The sequence below is a fragment of the Epargyreus clarus genome, unplaced genomic scaffold, assembly GCF_041222505.1.
Source record: "Epargyreus clarus isolate Ecla_fem2 unplaced genomic scaffold, WU_Ecla_fem_2.2 ptg000032l, whole genome shotgun sequence".
Classification (NCBI taxonomy): Eukaryota; Metazoa; Arthropoda; class Insecta; order Lepidoptera; family Hesperiidae; genus Epargyreus; species Epargyreus clarus.
The window spans coordinates 10,882,481-10,891,275 of record NW_027332237.1 but is presented as its reverse complement, the minus strand read 5'-3'; positions in this window follow the sequence as shown (position 1 = coordinate 10,891,275).

Sequence of the window (8,795 nt, the reverse complement as noted above, 5' to 3'; positions counted from 1 at the left end):
TCATCATCAACAACCCATTACTGTCCCACTGCTGGGCACGCACCTCTGATTTTTCAAAATAATGTGCGTATTAGAAATTAATTATCACTTGCTTATACGGTAAAGGAAAACACCGTGAGGAAATCTGCATACCTGAGAAATCTTAAAAAAAAAAATGTTTGTTATGTTCTGTGAAGTCTACCAATACACACTTGGCCAACGCGGTGGACTATGGCCTTATCCGTCTCATTCTGAGAGGAGACCCGTGCCCAGCAGTGGGACAGTAATGGCTTGAAGATGATGATGTAGTGTCATCGCTGCAAACAATAGAAATACAAAATATCCAGACCCATAAGGCAAGACATTTATTTGCTTTGGCCTATTTTTTTAAAATCCATCAAAATCTGTTCTGTTAACATTTAAACAAACTTCATATTTATCAAGTACTCTTATAACATAACCATTAGACATATACGAGACATTCCGACTTAGTCTTCAGGGGTAGCAACGCACGAATCTCAGATAGGATTCTAATCTTATCTGGGGTTACAGATAAAAGACTACAGATTTATAAAAAACTAATATAAGAATAGCGTTTAACGTTATTTGTAAATAAGCTATTATTATTAATTATTGTAAAAATCACGGAAGAAGTACCTATGATATACGTAACATAGTGTTAGGAGCTTAGAGTAGACATAGAATTAGTAACACTTTATATATAGTTACGTATTTACTAGAAATGTGTAGTGTGATTTTAAAGTGTAAATCTCAATTTAACATTCGATTTTTTTATATTTTTTAAGGGTAGCAACGTTTTGGTGGTTGATTACAGAGTAGGTAGGTATACCAGTTTGATTTTATATTTGTAATTTTCAAATTTTGTGTGAAGGTCTTAACAAAATCTGTACCTATTTAATTTTAATGAAGATAAAAGCCTAAACTGTTATCGTAAATAAACTTTTCACCGTCTTAAAATATATAATTACAAACTTCATATTAGTTATGATTACTTCATATTACCGGCAATGATATAACAAGCCGACAAACTTCACGTCATAGAAATGAGAATACTCAGATGGTCCGTGGGTGTTACACTTCTAGACAAGGTACCTAACCGTTATATAAGAGGAACTTTTAAAGTTAGACCTATTGAAGATAAGCTAGCAGAAACACGTCTGCGATGGCATGGCCAAGTCATGAAGAGACCAGCGGACCATATGACCAGGGAAATTCTCGAACTTGAGTCTGCGCCGAAAAAACGTCGGAGACCCCGACTCACATGTATAAAGACCATAGATAACGACCTTAAGAATTATAATATTGACCCAAAGACGATCCAGAACCGCCAGCTCTGGAGAAAAATGATTAGGAGAGCCGACCTCAATTAAAAATGGGAAGAAGGCCTGTAGAAGAAGAAGAAACTTCATATTATACTTATATTTCATGTTTATTCTTTACTAAAAAAATACCTTTTGAAACTTTTCTGTCCAAAAATCGAGATTTACACAAAATAAGGTATTAAATATATGAACGTGAGAATAATCTAGGTTAGACCAAAATAGGCTTTGAAATTTAAATCCAGTAGATATCTAGATAGTCGTATTGATGTGAATATAGAAAATATTTTACTCTTGATTGTAAAAATAGCGTAATTAGTTATAATTACCATTATTAGAAGCCTGTCTTATTTAGCTTATAATACAATTACCTTTATAACTTGTGTCAATAAGGATTGTAAACCAAAATGACAGCATAAAAGTGAGAGAAACAGTATGGTTCGACTTGGAAGGTACAATCCGCCAAACTTCTAGTCCGCTCTGAAGTTGTTGCGCGCAGGTGTAGTCAGAGAGCCAATGCGGTCGAACACAACTACAAGCATATACTCCGTAGCACACTAACTACGCACCCGACGAGAACCCGGGAGGCGCTGTCTTCGTCCCGCTAATATCTACGACTCGTCTCTATATTCAGAGCGGACTAGAAGTTTGGCGCGGAATCTATCACCTATTTCTAGCGTAAAGTAGTTTTTGCGCTTTGGTGGTAGGGTGTGGATGACTTAAATATGCGACCATCTACTCAGGAGTGGCAAAGCATGTGTGATCGGCTTCAGGTAGAACCTGTTCTATATTTGAAGGTGGTAGAACCCTTTGCGGTTCGACTCCGGTGGCACCACCGCCACACCTATTTCTACCAAATAACAGCAGTGTTAGGCGCTGCTGTGTTCCGGTTTGAAGGGTGTGGTAAGGGAGACAGACTTTTCCGAGGCGTTCCAGCTTAGCCCTCAGGGGAAGCGGCGCATCTGTGGCCGACCTCAGGTAGCAATATCTAATCCTATCTGGGGTTGATTACAGAGGTCCATGGGCTGCAGAAGCCACCTACCATCAGGTGGACTGCATGCTCGTCTGCTACTCCTATATTATAAAAAAATATATATGGAACTCCATTTCCAATCAGTCAACAGATATCCACACGGCAGTGAGTTACCATCACGTGGACTGCAGCCGTTTATTACTTCTACAAATAAAAAATAAGGCCGCCATTTTGGTTTTCAATTGTTATTAATGAATATCTATGTATAATATATACTTAGCATTGATTTACAACAAATATGTATTATAATTCAAAATCAGTGAAAATACCAAAAGTAAGTAATAAAATCTTCGATATCAAAAATGTGTTTTTCATTTCTTATTTTCAAAATCAGTTAAACATTTTATTTACATTATTGCTTAGGTAACTATAACAGGATTTATCTAATTCGTTTGATAAGCTTCTCAAGAAATTCCCCTTCCATTCTGCGAAATACGATTATCATATGAAATATGAAAATATGAATGATGTAGTAGTCTAGGGGTTGAAACTCCCTCTCAATCGAAGGTCCGAAGTACGCTTCCAGGTACTGTTCCACTGTCGCACACCAGTGGTAGAACGCTTTGTGGTTCGACTCCGGCGGCACCACCGCCACACCTTTTTCTACCTAATAACAGAAAAAACTGGGGGCCTGCACCATCTTTTAAAAACCATCATAGTTCAAGATAGTTTAATTTCAATATTGCATCAACATTATTTTGTTCCGTACCACGACCTCCTTAAAACAGTAAAATAGTCCGTCATACGCAGTTGAATAAACTTAAGCTCTTATTCAATTTTCGATTATCCATTGTATAAAACTAACTGAAATTGTCATATTTTGCTTAAAAAGTCAAATTTCCTGCAAACATAGAATGAATAATTTCGACCGACATAATAGAAAACTGCTTATTGTATTATTACAAAAACAATCTTACTTTGACGAGGTCGTGGTAATTTTAATGTATGATTAAAATAATATTGTTTTAAGAGATGGTAGTAACCCAGGACCCTAATATAAGCCTCCGATGTCCGTCATTGGAACCTAGCCAATTGAATTTACAGCTCACAAGTCGAGCTCAGAGGCTCTCTGTCGGGAGACAATAGCTCTCACGTCACTCTGTCATCTCGTCACTTGCGGGATGCTGGGATGCTGCGGGCGGCTTGCGTCGGGCGGAGATGCATCTGTAAACTAATTTGAATAAATAGTGTAAGATTTCTTTTGAGTGTCAAATTATGAGACAATAATTTATAACTTCATAATTTAAATAGGTAAATTCGTACCTTATATCCAAAATAGAATCTTAAAATAGATAAATATATTGACGACCCGCGTGGCGAAGCGGTCACCATACCGGTCTGATGCGCAGAGGGTCCCGGGTTCGATGCCCGGCCAGACAGATATCTAAATGATGAATTTAGGTTTCTGTTTCAGGGTCTGGGTGTTTGTGTATTTGTCTCTGTGTGTACATAGCACCCACGATACTGGGAATCCTAGTGTGGGCTGTGAGTGTAGAAAGCGTCTTGTATGTACAAACTCTTGACGAAATAAATGAAATAGCCAAAACCCATCCAAATCGAATAAGATAAGATGTATCTAACAGGATACAAACCCGGGCTTAATAAAATAGTTTTTCGACACTCTATTTTATTTCCCCACCAAAAAGTTACCATGCCCTTTTCAAAATTAAATAAATAACTGAAAACCAAAAACAGTAGTGAGCAAAGTATTTTATTCTAAGTAGATTCTCTACAGACTTCTTTTTAAATATCAATAATCTACCATTTTTTCCGAAAGATTTTGTTATACAACGTAAAAGAATTATAAAACACATCTTTCAAATAAAAGTTTCATATACAATATTACCTAAAAGCTTACGTGTTTAGGCTATAGGTACGACCTTAAAATATTACAAAGCTTACATAGCTATTACTAAGGTTAGCTTACATAGCTTAGAATCCAAATTCACAAGCTATCACGTCTAGACGATCGTATTGACATCATATCGCAGGCTTGAGCTCAGATTACCCTATTAAGAGGCTTCACTAGTCACACGAAGAGTCCACACACATACCATCATCGAACCGTTTGTTTAATAGTAACGTTCCATGGTGGTAGAACCGTCTGTGGCTCAGGCGGCACCACCGCCACACCCCTTTCTGCCTAATAACAGCAGTGTTAAGCACTGCTGATGGGTGTTGTAAGGGAGATATACTTTGCCGAGATGTTCCAGCTTAGTGCTCAGGAAGCGGTGCCTCTGTTGCCGACCTTACGTAGAAAACGAATCTTATCTGGGGTCGATAACAGTTTTTGGGTGGCAGTGGAATTACATGTCCTCCAGAATAAAAAAAAACAATTAGGTAATAACCACTAGGTTATCACTGCTTCACATTTTAAATCGGCTTTGTAATTTCCGATTACAGTCGATAAATGTCGTGACTCCCCTATCATCTAGCCGTCCAGTGCGTCCTAACAATAGTTCCGTTGAGGCTTGTCTCATGTGGGCTGTGGAGCTGTTCACTGGACGTCCATTGACCGCACGTCTACGTCAGCATATCTCATCTGTCTCATCGTCTTGTTTGAGCGGACTCGACGTAAGTTGATTTCGTGTTAGATTAATTGTACTGCATGCTACTATTTTACGTAATAATATGGCTTGACGGATTTTAAGTGGATATTAACATATGAGTTGTCGTTGAATTCATCTTAAATGTGGGTGTAACAAAGGCAATATGAGAATAGGTATAACCTACTATTAGTAATAGCTAAACCGATTTTAACGGGACTCTTATTTACAATAGAGAACCTTATAAAGATAGGTATAGGCTACGTTTCACACCGAAATTTGCATTTCGGTATACATCCTCTCATCTAATTATTTTACTCAACTGTTATGTCATGTTATATTTGTCCGTTTGTTTTATGTATTAACTATGTACCCTTAATGTAACAGGATGTTTACCGAATTTTTTTTCTTTCTTTCTTTATAAGATTAACTGTTTTAATTAATGAAAAAAATAATTATTATAAAATAAATATAAAAATAATTATCTACCAGTTGATTTATTTTACAACGATCAAAATTCCCACCAAGCGCAGAGGAAAGGACAAATTATAAACTACTAATCACATGCAGCATTTTAACCACTTTCTAATCGTGTGGTTAGGGCTGCCAGCTAGTATAGATCATAAATTTAATATAAATTGTAGAAACACAGAAAATTATCCACTTACTTCTGAAGTGAAACATCGTCACTCTATTATGTTATGACATTTAAAATATAAACGAAACTATACTATATTATTCCGCTATAATTTTATGACATATTTTAGTTAATAAGTAGATAATTGACTTTCTAAATTTCATTACATTTATTTTTCTGTATTTTGTTCAACTGCATAATAATAAGGAAATTTGACTGTAAAAGTACCATATATTTGTGGTTCGAAGGTAGTAGCACTACCGCCACTTTTACACATTTTAAGCATGCAGCAGCAGATATTCAAAGATAGCATTGTTTCCATGAAGTACTCAGCTAGGATTACACAAAATACAGTGATTTTACAAAAATGGAATTTAGGTACATTTTCTGGTAAATGATGAATATGGTTTGGCGACAAGAAGTTTAGGGAATGCGTGGTTTATAATTATTCGATGACCATGGGCGCCAATGATCATAACAGACCAGTTTTAATTGCAGTAAGTTTTTTTTTTTTTTTATAATAGAAGAGTAGCAGACGAGCATGCAGTCCACCTGATGGTAAGTGGCTACTGCCGCTCATGGACATCTGTAATCAACCCCAGATAGGATTAGATATACCTACCTGAGGTCGGCCACAGGTGCGCCGCTAGCCCTGAGGACTAAGCTGGAACGCCTCGGAAAAGTCTGTCTCCCTTACCACATCCTTCAAACTGGAACTCAGCAGCGCCTAACACTGCTGTTATTAGGTAGAAATAGGTGTGGCGGTGGTGCCGCCGGAGTCGAACCACAAAGGGTTCTACCACCTTCTAAAAAAGTATCTAAAACATGTATTTTTCATTATGGTAGCAGCCCTGCGCATGTTAGGGACTAGGGTTAATCATCAGATTAAGCCGCCACGCGACTATTCGCTATCGTTTAAAACCTATTCGCTTATTGTTTGTTGGTTTTAAATGGTAAAGGGTGAAATCCTATGTTAAAACTCTATTATTTCGATTTCGTCACCGACTAGCCGTATTAAAAATACTAAATACTTTTAGTAATAAAAGTTTTAATATTTTATTATGTAAATATAGCAAAAAATATAAAAGTGGGTATTACCGTACGAGGGGAACCGTCAATAAATTGAATTATACCAATAATTCAATTTATTGACGGTTCGAAGAAGGTATTTGTCCAACGTAATTATATTTTCTTACTTTTGGAATATATAAACCCAATATATAAATTGAATTAAAATTTTTGGCGAAACAAGAAACCAATATTGTGTACATTAAGATATCTGTCATCAAATATCAATCGGAATACCTACTTCAAATGGGATCACTCACATGGATAAGTAATATTATTTTGTCTGCATACTTACTACTCCAATTAAAATAATTGCCCAATGTCTGTTTATAGTTCAAGAAAAGTGTCAAACGGACATACAGTGGAAGCTTAATAACGTAATCCCGTTTTTATCCTTTTGGTATGGAACTTAAAAAAATGAAAGTAAATAATAGGTACCTACTGAAATCTCAACTTTAAGCTCAGAAAACACCATTTCTGAAAACAAACTTCAATTTAATTATGTTTTCACGCATTGCCATTAAATCGCATGCATAACCTCAATTGTACCTAATTGCCAAAAATATGATCTAATTATAATTGCATTTATGTGACGCAAGTCGCATGCATGTAACACACAATCACGCAACCACACAACGTTAAAAATAATGGGGTCAAATTTAAATGGTTTTAAATTCGATGGGAACTGTGTTGCGGTCGGTTCCAGTGCGTTAAGCTTTTGATCTCATCTGATGGAGGGCTGCCAGCGCCAGACCTGCGGACAAAGGGTTTTCTTTATAAATGCTATGATTGTTGAGACTATAGTATTGTTTGTTAGAACTGTTGGAAGTGCACGCGATGTAATAAAATATGGTGAGAAACGTGCTTTAAATTATTTTAAAGATGATAGAACCAGTTGGTATAGTCCGCATCAAACTGCTAGTCCGCTCTGAATATAGAAACGAGTCGCGTCGAAAAGCAAATTGTAGATATTAGCTGGTAAATAGCCGCGTTAGTATGCCCTTACGTTGCAACGGAATATATGCTTGTAGTTGTACGCAACAACTTCAGAGCGGACTAGCAGTTTGGCGCGGACTATACCTATAGTTCGATTGGAGGATTACCATCGCCACGTATTTTCATTCTGAAGCAATTCTTGCGTTTCGGTGGAAGGGTTATAACCCTTCAGGTAAGGTCTGTTCTATACATAATGCCCTGTATAGAGTTGGTCATAGATATTCATAGCTAGAAATGTCAACTAGCAGCAAAATCTATACTATCAATATAAACACCATGTATTTCAAAGATACCCATTTTTTATAGTATGGGACTAGCAGACGAGCATGCAGACCACCTGATAGTAGTGGCTACTGCGGCTCATGGACATCTGTAATCAACGCCAGATAGGATTAGATATTCCTACCTGAGGTCGGCCACAGGTGCGCCGCTACCCCTGAGGACTAAGCTGAAACGCCTCGTAAAATAATACTTACTTTACCCTTACCACACCCTTCAAACCAGAACACAGCAACGCTATAGTGCTGTTATGAGGCAGAAATAGTTGTGGCGGTGGTGCCGCCGAAGTCGAACCACAAAGGGTTCTACCACCTTCAAAAATACGTACAATATACGTAATCATATTTTATAAAATATTTTTCCGTAAATCACTTTCTGGACGTTTTAATTACTTTTTCAATCCATTTAGATCCAATGTATATTTGCGATATATATATTTTGTAATTATAGTGTATTTTATTTACAGCAAAACACCATATTATAAGAATATAATTTACCGATGTTCTGCCATCTATTGGACAGTAGCATAAACTAACTATCGCTATCTAGTATCGAATAGAAATAACTTTTGCTATGTGTGAAAAGTAAGGTATGCAAAAGTATATGTAATTGATCATAGATAGCGCTATGTCGAACTTAGTGAATGATATTATATTCTGTAATCATAGTGTATTTTATTAAAGCAAAACACCAAATTATAAAAACAGCTATATTATTTATAATATTAATAATTGAGACTGTATTGTTTTCTCATATAGCTTAATTATGTATTATTTTTAAATTATGGTTTCATTTTACGATGTGCTGCCATCTAGTGGACAGTAGCATATATTAACTACTGCCATCTAGTATCGAATAGAAATAACTTTTGCTATGCGCGTAAAGTAAGAAATGAAGTAGTATATACAATTGATCAT